Here is a 15,363-nt window from a genome sequence, read left to right on the forward strand (position 1 = left end):
AATTACCAGATGAGATCTATGTTGTGTCCTAACAATTGCTGTGTGTGTATCTGTGTGTCTCCGTGTGGAGCAGGTCTGGCAGTCTCTCTGTGGTGCTGAAAGTGATGCAATGCCACCCTCTGCTGGCCTCCCCACGCCACTGCACAGGCATTGGCAGAGGTGAAAACCAACAGGGATTCATTCAGAGAGGGGGAGGGGAGGGCAGCTGCTCACAGCACCATCCAAACTGATGTCTTATCCATGTACTGATCTAAATGTCCTATAAACGTTGTAACTGTCCCTGCTTTCACCACTTGCTCTGGAAGTTCATTCCACACAAAAGCGAGCTTCTGTCTAAAATAATTACCTTTCCTGACTTTTGTAAATCTGTTTTCCTCGCACGTTAAAATATCCCTCAGTTTTGAATCCCCAACTCTAGGGAAAAGACATCAGCCCTTCAGCTTATCTGTACCCCTCACTATTTTATAAACCTCTGTAAAGTTACCCCTCCATCTCATACTCTCCAGTGAAAAATGTCCCAACCTATTCAGCCTCTCCTTATAGCTCAATCCCTCCATTTCCAGCAACATCCAGGTTAAACTCTTCTGAACCCTCTCCAGCTTAATAACATCAAGGTCAATAATATCAAAGTGAATAGTCAATGTATTTTATAAGGGGGTAGTGGAGACCAAAACTAGAGGACATAGTTGTAAGAGGGGAAACATTTAAAAGTGACCTAAGGGCAGCTTTTTCACCCAGAGGGTGGTGTGCCTATGGAATGAGCGGGCAGGATGTCCAGACTGGACACAGTATCCCAGAAGAGGTCTCACCAATGTCCTGTACAACCTCAACATGACGTCCCAAATTCGATACTCAAGGGTCTGACCTTTGAAGACAAGTGTGTTAAACACCTTCTTAACCACATTATCTATATGAGATGCAACTTTTAAAGAATTATACCTGATGGCCTAGGTCTCTGTTCTACAACACTGCCAAAGGCCCTACGTTTAATTGTATAAGTCCTGCTCTTGTTGGATTTACCAAATCCAATACCTCTCATTCATCAAAACTTAAATCCATCTGCCACGCCTCGGCCAGTGAGTGATATTACCACCTCCTCACCTTCCCCGTTTAATTTTAAAATGCCCACCCCTCTCCAGGAGGCCTGCATAGTCCGGCCTTGATTTTCACAAAGACCCTGAGCTTGGTTTGCATTGTGTGGTTAGAGGAGGAGGGACGGATTGCAGACACAGTCAGTGGGGAGGAGAGGCTGGACAGTAATCAGCGGCCTGGTATCATTTCATGGTTTTAGGCAGAGGGTAGACATACGTGAGATTTAGGTTATACTGGTCGGTGTTTTGGGACCAGAAATTATGGTCTTTCTCCGTGCCTGGTGTTCAGTAATAAATATCTATTTGAGAGCCTTCATTGGGCAGAGTGTGTCTGCAGGAATTCTTTCCCTAATATTGCAGACTACAGATAATAGCGATTAAAGATGGTCATAGTTAATTTCGATCTTGCACTAGTTTAACAACACAAAATGTTTTGTGTAGTTCAGTAATGGTAACCTGATTATAATAAATCCACACCGAGCTGAACGCTGCCCCTTAAAATGTGACCCAAAATCTGGGTACAGTAGTGTAGTGGGTAGTGTCCCTGTCTCTGAGCCAAGGCACTGGGTTTGATTCCAATTCCTGAAATTGTTTGGTAGTGTTCCTAGCTCTGGACCAGAAGGTGTGGATTCATGTCCTGCCTGCTGCAGAGGTATGTCTCAGCATGTCATAACAGGCTGATGGACAAACACAGTGAATAATGTTACAGCTTTATGGGTATTGCCGAGTGGTGCTCGTGTCCCTACCTCCGGGCACAAAGGTCTAGGTGTAAATCCCACAGAAGTGTCTCCTAATATATCTGAACAAACTGATGAAACTGGTTTTAGAATTGTGACTTGATGGAGAAAGAACAGGTGTCAGTGTTGAATTTCAGCATTTCGGCCCAGGATTATTGAAAGTACAGCCATTCGTGTTGATTGGAGTCACATTTCGCAGCAGTAAAGGTTTATAAAATCAGAACGGTCATGGATAGGGTTTGTAGTCAAGGCTTTTCCCCAGGTTAGGGGCGTCCAAAACTAGAGGATATTGGTGGAAAGTGAGAGGGGAAAGGTTTTGAAGAGGCCTAAGGGGCACCTTTTCACACAGAGGGTGGTGTGCGTATGGAATGAGCTGCCAGAGGAAGTGGTGGAGGCTGGTACAACTACATCATGTAAAAGGCATCTGGATGCTGACAGACCTGGTGAGTTTTTCCAGCAATTTCTGTATTTGTTAAAACAAAGAATTCATTTTAACACAGGTATCTGTGTTAGCTGGCTGGATACAGAATTGGCTGGCCAACAGAAGACAGTGAGTGGTAGTGGAAGGAAAATATTCTGCCCGGAAGTCTGTGGTGAGTGGTGTTCCTCGGGGCTCTGACCTTGGGCCTCTACTCTTGGTAATTTTTAAAAATGACTTGGATGAGCGGATTGAAGAATCAGTGAGCAAGTTTGCAATGACATGACGGTTGGAGATGTCGTTGACAGTATAGAGGGCTGTTGTAGGCTGCAGCGGGACATTGACAGGATGCAGAGATGGGCTGAGAGGTGGCAGATGGAGTTCAACCTGGATAAATGCGAGGTGATGCATTTTGGAAGGTCGAATTTGAAAGCTGAGTACAGGATTAAGGATAGGATTCTTGGCAGTGTGAAGGAACAGAGAGATCTTGGTGTGCAGGTACATAGATCTCTTAAAATGGCCACCCAAGTGGACAGTTTTGTTAAGAAAGCATATGGTTTTTAGTCTTTCATTAACAGGGAGATTCAGTTTAAGAGTCGTGAGATCTTGTTGCAGCTCTATAAAACTTTGGTTTGAACGCATTTGGAATACTGTGTCCAGTTCTGGTCACCCTATTATAGGAAAGATGTGGATGCTTTGGAGAGGGTTCAGAGGAGGTTTACCAGGATGCTGCCTGGACTGGAGGGCTTATCTTATGAGGAGAGGTTGACTGAGCTCGGACTTTTTTCATTGGAGGAAAGGAGGAGGAGAGGGGACCTAATTGAGGTATTCAAGATTATGAGAGACATAGATAGAGTTGATAGCCAGAGACTATTTCCCAGGGCAGAAATGGCTAACACGAGGGGTCATAGTTTTAAGCTGGTTGGAGGAAAGTATAGAGGGGATGTCAGAGGCGGGTTCTTTACACAGAGAGTTGTGAGAGCATGGAATGCATTGCCAGCAGCAGTTGTGGAAGCGAGGTCATTGGGGACATTTAAGAGACTGCTGGATATGCATATGGTCACAGAAATGTGAGGGTGCATACATGAGGATCAGTGGTCGGCACAACATGGTGGGCTGAAGGGCCTGTTCTGTGCTGTACTGTTCTATGTTCTATGTATTCTGAATACATTAAACATTTTATTTTTTAATGACGCAGGGACATATAAAAAATATCTTCAAATCGACCAAGACCATTTTCTGCTCAGGGTATGGCTCTGTGTATGACAGCAGCAATGATGCACCGACATGGAACAGGGAATGTGATGGAGACATAGTTTGGACAATGTACAAGGAGACCTCACATGGTCCAGTATTGGGAGAGAATGACATTATTGTGTGATTCAACTCAGAGAGGGAGACAATGTCATCTGCCAGAGAAGAAACAGCCTATTGCACTCCCTCTCCTTCATTATTCCCCATCACAGTAACGTGTACGAGCTAAAACAAAAGTCTACTGTCATCGTTACCATTCTTATTTTTATAGAATCCTGCAGTGTGGAAACAAGCCCTTCGGCCCAACAAATCCATACCAACCTTCCAAAGAGTAACCTTCCCATGCCCTTACAGTTACCACTGACTAGTGCACCTAAAGTAGAAATCGCTGAACACTGTGGACTATTTGACCAACCCACTTGAATTATACAGCTTTGGGCTGTGGGAGGAAATGGGAGCGCCCATCAGAAGCTCACGCAGACAAGGGGAGAAGATGCAAACTCCACCCAGATAGTCGCCCGAGGCTGGAATTGAACTCATACCCCTGATGCTGTGATGGAACACTGCGAACTCCTGAGCCACTGTGCTAACCTGGAACCTCCTGACTGCCGAATGCAAAGGGAATTCAGCCCAATTCCAACTGTCCCAGGATAAAATCCCATTGCTAGCAGCTGTGTGAGTACAATATCTTCAGAAGCAGAATAACATTTTGGACAATCTCTCAATTTTTCCTTTTGTCATTAGTTACACAAATATTTGGACAAGGTTCTTTAACGTGAAATTGCAGAAAGTCTGTGTGTGTGTGTGTGTGTGTGTGTGTGTGTGTGTGTGTGTGTGTGTGTGTGTGTGTGTGTGTGTTAGAACGGGAAATATCGAGTCTTTGTTTGCAATATCCAGTTTGCCATTCAGCATTCCATCATAGTTGGAGTAGCGTTGCTCTGGATCATAAACGTGCTATTTGAGCAGATTAAAGAAACTAGCCTGACTTGTTCCTAAAACTGACCCTGACCCAGTCTGAGACCAATATCATCGGCCACATCACCGACCTGGTTACATTTAACATTTGTTGTGAACAGTGGAGGAGTGGGACTAGAAAAGGAGACAGTGACCCAAAAAGCCGGGGAACTATAGACCGGTGAGCCTGATGTCGGTGGTGGGTGAGTTGTTGGAGGGGATTCTGGGGGATAGCATTTACATACATTTGGGAAGGTAAGGGCTGATCGGGGTAGACAACGTGGCTTTCTGCATGGGAAATCATGGGACATTAATTTGGTTGAGTTTTGTGAAGAGTTGATACAGAAGATTGATGAAGGCAGTTTGGTAGATATTGTCATTATGGACCTCAGCAAGGTGTTCATAACATTCCGATTGGTAGGCAGATTAGTAAGGTTCGGTCACATGGGATACAGAAGAAGCTCGTCACAATTGGCTTGAAGAAAGAGGGGTATTTTTCAGCCTTGAGGCTTGTGAGCAGAAATTGTACACTTAATGGTAAGGGCCTGGTGAGTGTTCTGAAACAAATGGACATAGGGCTGCAGGTACCTTGTTCCTTGAAAGTGGAGTCGAATGCAGACAGTGCAGTACAGAATACATTTTACACATTTGCCTTAATCAGTCAGAGCATTGAGTATAGGGGTTGTGGTGGCATGTTGCATCTGTTCAGGATGTTGGTGAGGCCACTTTAAGAATACTGCGTACAACTCGGTTTTCTGCAGAAAAGATTTACACAGATGTCCCAGGACTGGAGGTTTGCGCTTTAGGGAGAGGATGATTAGTTTGAGGTGTTTCCACCTGGAGTGTCAGAGCTTGAAGGGTAACATTATAGAGGTTTATATAATCATCAGGGACATAGATATTCTGAACAGATATGTTCTGCTCCCCAGGGTAGGGGACTCCAGAACAGGAGTGCATAGTTTGAAGAGGTGAGGACAAATGACTTAGAAGGGACCTGAAGATAAATGTTTCACACAGAGAGTGGTGTGTGTACCGAAAGTGCTGTCAGAGGAAGTGGTGAAGGCAGTTACAATCGCACATTTAAAAAGTATCTGAAAGAGGAGGGATATTGGCCAAACGCTGGTAAATGGGACTGGATCAGATGTGATATCAGCTCGTTGTGAACAGATTGGACTAACAGGTCTGTTTCTGTTCTGCATGACACTGATTCTATAAGAGGGATGACAAAAAATTCTGAAAGTAATGTCCAAATCAGAATCCTCTTCACTGGAAGTTTATTATGCCTCTATGTTCACATTGATTAACAGTTATGTTAGTGAAATATTTGACAGAGAACTGAGTCATGGATAATGGGACGCAGACAGGAAAGTGGGGCTGAGACCACAACCTGATCAGCCACAATCTTAGTGCCTGGTGGAGAAGGCTCAATGTATCTAATGACTCACTCCTGTCCCTCAATCCCGTGTTCCTGTGTTCCATTCAGCCCATTAAACCTGTTCGGCAGGAGCATTTAGAGGCTACTTACTTCTATAACCTGGTGCACAGAAACCGAGGAGATCATTCGGCCCTTTAAGGGTGTCCCACACGGTTTGAGGTGATTTGAGAAGTGTACTTATAAAACCCAAGCTGGGTATGAAAGAGGCCCCTCATCTCTCTGTACAGAGCTTCCTCTCTCTGAAACTTGTGCTCTATTTCTTGGTCATATTGTAGACCCAAATTCACTATGAATACAGCCCCCATACCTCACCCAGCGATGGCTCACAAAATCCTCTTGTCTCCCTGATGGCAACATTCAATAACAGAACATTCATGAAAATATCACCCACTAACTTTCCAATAACAGAATGTGAGAACATCAGACACAGGGGCAGGTCATTCACTCCCCAAGCCTGCCTTGCCCTTCACTAAGATCATGACTGATCTGCTCTTGGTCTCAAATCCTCTTTCATACCCAATTCCTCATCGCCCTCAACTCTCTGACAGGTCAATATCCATCTACCTCCTCTTCAAATACTTTCAGTCATCTGGCTCCCCGAACACTCTTGAGAAGAGAAACCCTGACATTCAATGCCACCTGTTTGAAGAAAACCCTTGCTGCTCCTATACCATGGCTTATTGATATGAACAAAAGGGTTGATACAAGGGGTCAGGTAAAAATGATTGACCCTGATATCAAGGCTTCTGTTGACATCAAGGAGCTGAACAAATCTGAACTTAATGGAATCAGAGAAAACTCTCCAGTGTTTGGAGTCAAACATGGCACAAAGGAAGATGTTCATCATCTCAGTCCTGGGTCACCTCTGTGGGAGATCCTCAGGGTAGCTTCCTCTTCACAAACATCTTCAGCTGCTTCATCAATGTCTCCCCACCCTCACTCTCCCCGCCATAAGATCAGAAGTGGGGATGGTCACCTAGGATTCCACAATGTTCAGAATAATTTGACGCCCCCGTCAGCTCCTGAACTGGACTGTGTCCATGTGCAGCAAGACATGGACTCCATTGAGGCTTGTGCTTTTAAAGAGTCTGTAACATTCATATAAAGGACTGTCTGACACTACACATTGCCACAGTAAACTAAGAGTTCATTCCGCACCTTACACTGGTTTCACAGGAATATGAGGAGGTCATTCAACCCATTGACACTATTAGAGAAGAACAGGGACAGCCCATTCAGTGCCTCCAACATATTACTCAAGAAGGGAAGGATTCTAGTGTGATGGGCCACACCAGAGCCCCTCGACAATATTTGAAGGCGGTAGCCTAGACTCTAATGTTTTCTTATTTTAAAGAAAATGTAAAATGTCTGTTCCAGATGCAATGTTACTGGACAAACAACTCGGTGTGAAGCATAACCCCATTTGCTTAAATACGATAGATGAAATAAAACCAAAGAAAGAAGAATTTAGAATAATGTAATTATATTGGACAAGTTAACAGAACAATAGATCTAGGAACTAATACTAATGAACTGTTCCAATACTGGAAAATCACATGAACACAGCCCTTGGAAAAAAGGAATATTCAGACACTGAATGACACAAATATTTCTCCAATTCAGGATTTAAAAACAGCACCAAGAGAAAATTCATAGAGAGGAGCTGCCAGGAGACATTCACTAAAACTTTCAACTCGGTGGAGACCCCAATAATTTCTGATGTTACTGAGAAACCGAAACCCAGAAATCCTAATCTGTGAAAGCTGACCACACCCATTCCATCTGCATTAAAATAAACCCAAGGCCTCACTAGTTGTTTATTCAAGTGGTCCTAACTAGCCAGCTTGGTAACGGTCATTCAATCTCTCTCTTAAAATAAACCAGAACAAAATAACTTCTTAAAGCTACAGCATCATCACACTAGTCAGCACATCGAGCTGTCATTCAGGAACCAGGGGTAACACAATCAGGCCTTTGACCCAATCGGACGAGGAAGAAGCCAGTCAGTCCCTTGAGTGACTTACACAGGAACAGTAGGAGGCCATTCCCACCTCAATGCACTTACACGGGGCAGAATGAGGTAATTGATGCTGATTCCTGATGAACGGCTTATGCTCGAAACGTCGATTCTCCTGCTGTGCTTTTCCAGCAAACTACTCTGATCTTCAGCATCAACAGTCCTCGCTGTCTCCTAATTGATGCTCTAACATGATGACCAAGTGGAGCAGAGGCTGCACACACAGACTGCTCCACGTTGTTCCTCGTAGCTCCGTCTGTCATGATACACACGTGGGACTTTAACGTGGTTTTCTCGCGGTGAGGAGGGAAGCCATATGTCTTGTGTGAAGTTACAAGAAGGCTCCTTCCATCTCCGGGAAGCCAGCCTGGTGTTCTCTATGTAGGGTGGATGCTGATGGGAATGGCTACCTGTTTCAGATGGAAGGTATTGTGGCTGCTGTTGGGGATTGTGAGCAACCTGACGTTCAGTTCGGGTTCACACGCCGACTACACAATAACGTGGGAAGAGTTAATTAAGGCATATAAACTATTAGGAAAGTCACGTTAGACTGATGGATGGACTCTCTAAATTCAAATAATGCTGATCTTGTTCATGTTGATCTTGTCTAGTGCACATCCTGTTCAATGTAACCGTTATGCCTTACTCTGTCCAAGTCTATTTCCACCCTATGATCTGTCTGGCCATGTTTACTATGATCTGCCTCCACTGCTCATAAATAAAGTGTTTCCCTGTACTGAGGTACACGTGACAATAAATCAAACCAATAACTCCTGGGTAAAGTATGGAATTTCTGTTTTGGAAATAAGAGACCCCTGCCACTCCTCATGTTTCAGCATCACCATTTTTTCGTCTATCACACTCTACAGGTTAAACACTCAGCTTCCTCACTCTATCCTCATGTTACCATCATCCGTGTCTATGGTACGGGAACCATTCCTTACAAAGGACATCAAATCTGTACAGAATGCTCCAAATGCTCTCTCAGCAAGGTTCTACAACAGCTGAAAGATGGCTTCACTTATGTACTCGAATCATCTTACAATGAAGGACAGCATATCATTGACTGCACCCATTACTTACACAGGGTTTGATTCGGAGCAGTCAGCATAGACAGCATAGATCATGCTTCCCAAATTTCTTAGAGTGCTTTGATGAGGTTTGATAAGTTTCCAAATGGCAGGCTGCTCAGGAAGGTTACAACATGTAGAATGCGTGGGAACTGTCCAATTGGATACACAGTTGGCTTGATGGTAGGAAGAAGTGGGTTTAGTGGAAAGATGTTTGTCAGACTGGAGGCTGGGTCCATAGCTGTTTGGTATCTATGATTTGGTTGAGAATGTACAAGGTATGATTAATAAGTTTGCAGATGACATTAAAGTAAGTGGGAGCATGATCAGTGAGGAATATTATCAGAAATTGCAGCAGGACCTTAATCAGTTGGGGAAATGGGCCGAGAAATGGAATTTAATATAGAAGCGTGAGGTCTTGCATTTTGGAAATTCAAATCAAGGTAGGAGTTTCATGGTGAATGGGAGGGCCTTAAGGGGTGCAGGGGGCAGAGAGACCTTGGTGCTCAGGTGCACGGTTCCCTGAGAGTGGAGTCACAGGTAGACAGGGCAGTGAAGGAGGCATTTGGCACATTGGCCTTCATCAGGCAGGATATTGAGTATAGAAGATGGGAATTTATGCTGCAGTTATACAGGACTTTGGTAAGGCCGCACTTGGAGTATTGTGTTCAGGTTTTGTCACTTTGTTTAAGGGAGGATGTTATTAACTTAGAAAGAGTACAGAAGAAATTTACAAGGATGTTGCCAGGACCCAATGATCTGAGTTATAGGGAGAGGTTGGACAAGACAGGACATTTTCTTTAGCGTGTAGGAGACTGGGGGAGTTGTTATAGAGCTGTATAAAATCACGAGGGGTATAGATAGGGTTAATGCTCTCAGTCTTTTTCCAAGGTGTAGAGAATCGAGGACGAGAGAGGATCAGTTTAACGTTAGAAGGAAAGGAATAAAGGGGAACCTGAGGGGCCACTTCTTTCCACAGAGGCTGGTACATGGATGAGCTACTCGCAGATGTAGTTGAGGGGGGTAAATTAACAACATTTCAAATGCGTTTGGATAAATATTTGGGTAGGAAAGGACTGGAAGGATATGGGCCAACTGCATGGAAATGGGGTGAGCGTGGATGGACATTTACAAGGTGGAGTCGAACCACTCTGTTAATTAAAATCAAACACGCAGAAAAGCTCACCTCACCTCGTAATCTGTTAAAATATGAGTGACACAGACCTCCTTTTAAACAGAAATTAACAAGTTAGTTTCTTAACCTTAATAGTGAACACTAAACAACAACTATTCACAAATACAAGTCCCTCTTTTCTTAGCTACTTACTATCTGACTCGAACTCTGTAAAAATATGCTGTTCCAACAACCCACATATTAAACATTACAATCTCAAGACCATACAGTCTCTATCTTCCCCGCTGTCTTCACTCTTTCAGCTGCATCTCCCCGGGTCATTTTTTTTGTTGCAAGTAGGTTTGACATGAACATGTGTCTTTGAGAGAGAGTGTTTGAGATGGTCAGTTAGCACTCCTGCTCTACAGCAGTTGCTCTACTGTTGGATGGCAGCAGCTCTCCCTCCAGTGTTCAACATGCTGGGTTTATATGCTCCCCATGATATAATAATTCTCATAATTTGATTGCTGTCCAGGTGTCCAAACAATAATATTCACATTCTGTTGGCATCTGGTATCCTGAGCGTTATTTAAACTCTTTGGTTACATTTGAATGGCTGTCAAAACAGCAACCAAAACTCAGGAATCCATTTCTCAGCTAATGGTGACATGTGGAACAGTGTGACCTTCAGCTGGCATCTCAAGCTTTAATTTCTATTCAGCAAAACCCGATCTGTCTTAAAGTGTCCATATATGTTTTTGTCTTCATAACATCTCCCCGTTTCAGAAAATAAAATGAACTAGCAGAATGAAAAGATGGCTACATTTGTTTTCCTCTAATTCTTAATCCCAATTTTATGAAATACCAAAGTGTTAATCTCAGTTATATCATTCATATTAATTCTGCACACCAATACAACACTGGAATAAGTCAAAACTTATCTACACTTTTTCCTTTAAATCCATGAAAACACATCTGCTATCACATTGTAGGAGCCACAGTATGTACATTTTGTAAGTTTAAAGTCGGTAAGGTAAGACTCCAATGAAATAGTCTCATATTCCGGTCTTTAAATATTCCAAAAAATGCGAGAGATTTGTCGTTGTCCACAACTATCTCCGACAATTTGTTTGTCATATACACATTAAAATATTGTCAGGCCAGTGTGGAACTTAATCATTCTTGTTCAATAAGTAACCTATCGGGGTCTCCATTTTAATTTTATGATTTTATCTTTAAGTTAATAACGTTCAACAATATATTCTGATTCATTTTCTGTGTGTGTGCATATATCTCTGTTGTACGTCCATTAGCCTTTCAGGACGGAACACCTCTGCCTGTTCAGGTTTTTCCTGCACCGTTACATCAAACAGGGTGTCAGTTCACTGAGCATCAACTCATTTGTCTTTTTCGTTCCTTTTTCCTTCCTGCTGTAACTTATGACAGTGGGATCTTGTTACTGGAAAAAAATCCTGGGTAATTTTCTTTTAACTCACCAATTCCCTCATCTTCCTTTGGCTTCTCCACCACAAGGGGTGCCTCTCCCACCTTGCCTCCTGCTAAATCGTTCCCAAGAACAAACTGTATTCCTAGAACAGACACTCTGTTACTCACTGTCACTGTTACTTCCCCAATCTTGATTTGGCATTCCATCCTGATGTTACACAAGGGAATGCTTAATTTCTGTCCCCATTTCACAAGTTATCACGTTCTTGATTATCATGTCAGAAAGAGTGACAAAAAACTTTCATCTCGTACTATTAGAGGGTGAGAGAAAGTGAGGGCGGCAGATGCTGGAGATGAGAGTTGAAAAGTGTGTGGCTGGAAAAGCACAGCATGTCGGCAGCATCCAAGGGGCAGGAGCAGTGACGTTTCAGGCATACGTCCTTCAGCAGGAAAGTGGGGCGTAAGGGAGGGGGAAGGAGGTTGAAAAATAAATGGGTGGGTGGGGGGTGGAGCTGGGTGAAAGGGAGCTTGGAAGGCGATTGGTAGATGCAGGTGGGGTGTGATGGTGATATGTTGGAGAGGGGGGAGGTAGGACAGCTGGAACCCCCAACCTGTACAGCATCAACGTTGACTTCATCAAATTCCAAATCTCCCCTCCACCAACCTCTCCCAGATCCAACCGTTCAACCTAGCACCGCCCTCTTGAACTGCCCTAACATGCCATCTTCCTTTCCACCTATCGACTCCACCTCCCCTCCGACATATCACTATCACTCCTACCTACATCTTCTTGTTGCCTTCCCAGTGACCCTCCCACCAGCTCAGCTACTACTCTCGTATTTATCTTCCAGCCCCTTGTCCCCCCACCACGTTCCGGACGATGGGTTTCTGCCTGATATGCGAATGTCCTGCTGTTCGGACGCTGCCTGGTCTGTTGTGCTTTTCTGGTGCCTCACTTCCCAACTAGTAGAGACTGAGCAGATCCCTTATCTCACAAAATTATAATTTCTTATCCTTCTCCCCCTGTTCTTTCTGAGTAAACTTTGTCTATAGAGCTGAATTGTTTAGTGAGATCAGGCACTGCCTCCATACCCAGCCCTTGCCTAGGCTGTGCAATGTCCTGCAGCTCCTCGGCTGCACTTGGGGTTTCCTTTACCAGTTTCACTAATGCCACTGGCTTAGCCTCTTCTACCGCATCTTTCCCCAAAGTGTCTTCTTTAACGCCCAGCACGGTGTGCCAGCTTACTGCAGTGATAACAACTTTTTCCCTGTGCCCTTCTTAAACCATCAGCACTGTAATATTATGTGTTCCACTCCCTTACAGTGAGAGCACCTGAGGCCTTTCACCACCTTTCAACCCCCTTGGGCTTCTTTCTTCACCTGTGGTAAACTATTGTGAGCTACTGTTCGCTTTGTAATGTGTGATCTTCCCTCTCCCAATTTCTATCCCCCACAGGATGAAATTCCTGCCAGAAGCTAAATTTCATCACATGCCACAATGCATATTTACCTGCCATTTCTGCCGCGCTTCTCACTTCTTGAACTTTCTATTCATTCACATGAATTTTTACTATCTCTGGAAGTGAGTCTTTTAACTTCTCCAGCAGATTAATCTTCCTTCAAGCCTCACAGGTCTTATCCATTTTTAAGGCCATAACCCACCTATCAAAATGACTGTGGTTAATTCTTTCAAACTCAATATAAGTCTGACCTGGTTCCGTCTCTATTTTTCCGAATTTCTGTCTATATGCTTCTAGTACCAATTCATAACGAATCAAAATAGCCAATTTGACATCTTGATAATGTCTGGATCCCTCGTCTGACAGCGCTGCACATACCTCACTAGCTGTGCCCACCAGATTAGTCTGAACTAGCATTACCCACAAGTTCACTGCCGTGTCATTTTTTCAAATGAAATAAAAAAACGTTTTGACATTTTTCTCACCGAAATATGACAAGTTACTAACCTAGTTGTATATATCCCTACGTTCTCCCTTCATCTCCATCCTGTTCATTTAACTTTCTTACCTAATTCCCAACTTCTGAATTTCAATTCCCTCTCTCTTTCTTTCTCTTCTCTTTCTCTTTTTTCTCTCTCTGTTTCAGCCCCTTTACTTATCTTCTAACTCCAGTTGCCACATTTGTAATTTAAGTTTTTGTAACTCTACTGCAGTTGCCTATTTCTCTGATACATCAAAGTGCTTGACCAACTCCATTACAATTTCAGCTTCCCTTTTCTCCCTGGTTAAACCCAATTCCAACCTATTGGCTAATTCTAAAAAATGTCCTCCTTCTGTCTTTCTAAATTTCCTTGGAAAATTTGGGAACCTCTTCAGTAATGTTAAAAGCCATTTCCCTCACTTTTCATTTAACCAACCACAAGTAACAAAATTAAACGAATTTTCCCAATGGTTTCATTTGAAGCTCAAAGTCACTAATTGCAATGAGTTGGAATTTGCTGGGACCTGTTGTATCTCAGATCTGTTCAAGTCTGTCCAAATGCCATATGGCAAGGCCCCAAACTGTAGAGCATCAATGTCAAACCCCTCTGTTAATTAAAACCATATACCCAGAAAAGCTCACCTCACATCATAATCTGTCAAAACGTGAGCGACAGAGAACTCCTAAATTCCACTAATAAACAAAAAAAAAACAATTTATATGTGTGCAAGTTAGCTCACTGAGCTTGAAGGTATGTTTTCAGAAGTTTCGTCACCATGACTATGTTTCTTAAAGTGGGTGATGTCATTTCCGGTTATTTTAACAATAGAATGTAGACAGAATCTAAATTGATGAGTTTATTGATGGACTTCTGGTTAGAATACCATTCCTCTAAGAAGGTCCTTGCGTGTCTTAGTATGTGTGTGTGCTTTGTCCCAGTCAAAGTGGTGCCCTTCTTTGTCTGTATGTATGGAACATAGTGATAGTGCGTCATGTCTTTTGGTGACTAGTTGGTGTTCATGTATCCTCGTAACACGACAACAGGGCAGTTTCAATGGTGGAAAAAAGATTGTATATATACTGTTTAATCAATGTGTGTGTGTGCAGATAAGTCACAAATGATGTATAAAATTGATAAAATATTAAAACATTATTTGATCCTCTCAACGTTCCCTCTTTTTCTGGGATTCCCAACTCTAATTTCTCATTCTTACCAGGATGTGTGCTCCAAATTCTTGATTCTGGTGTCCCAACTTATTTCAATATATTGGCCTGCTGGGTTCTTTCCAAAGCTAGTGTCTGTCATATCATTGCAGACAAATATTCTGGCATCAGACTTAGCATTTGAATATATTACTCTGTTGTACGTGCACTGTATAAAGGACCACAGCACACAGGCATGGCCAAAATATTCGGGGATGTTCACCTACTTCTTTCGAGAATGTGGTTTTCTCATTTTCCATATCTCCATATCTATATACTCTCTCTCTCGTTCTCCCTTTGTAGCTGGTTTAGAATTCCACCAATTATTCTTCGTGTCCCATCTCTCAAAGCTCCTTCTTTTAGTTTACATCTCTTCAAGATGTAATGTGGTTATAATTAAGCAATGTAACTACAAAGACATGCGGGCGTAGCAGGCCAGAGTTAATTGGAAGGGGAGCTGAGCAGGAAACACCATGGAGCAGCAATGGGAGGAGTTTCTGGGGATAATTTGGAAGATAATACAAGAAATGCAACCCCAAGAACATGAAACATACTCATGGGAGGACAAGGCAGCCATGAGTGTTAAGGCATCAATTCAAAAGAGAAAATATACAATGTGGTGAAGATGATTGGGAATCCAGAGAATTCATTGGCTCTGAAACTACATAACTCTGGTATCACTG

The 15,363-nt window shown here is 43.1% G+C and overlaps 1 long non-coding RNA gene across 1 annotated transcript; it reads left to right on the plus strand.

Moving 5' to 3' along the window:
* Positions 1-1,231: 1,231 nt before the first annotated feature.
* LOC132810336 (uncharacterized) lies at positions 1,232-8,680 on the plus strand. The gene is made up of 3 exons (XR_009642788.1): positions 1,232-2,421; positions 3,445-4,175; positions 7,267-8,680. It is a non-coding gene; the product is annotated as an uncharacterized LOC132810336 (long non-coding RNA).
* The last annotated feature ends 6,683 nt before the right edge of the window (positions 8,681-15,363 follow it).

This window comes from Hemiscyllium ocellatum, unplaced genomic scaffold (genome assembly GCF_020745735.1).
Source record: "Hemiscyllium ocellatum isolate sHemOce1 unplaced genomic scaffold, sHemOce1.pat.X.cur. scaffold_1673_pat_ctg1, whole genome shotgun sequence".
Taxonomy (NCBI): Eukaryota; Metazoa; Chordata; class Chondrichthyes; order Orectolobiformes; family Hemiscylliidae; genus Hemiscyllium; species Hemiscyllium ocellatum.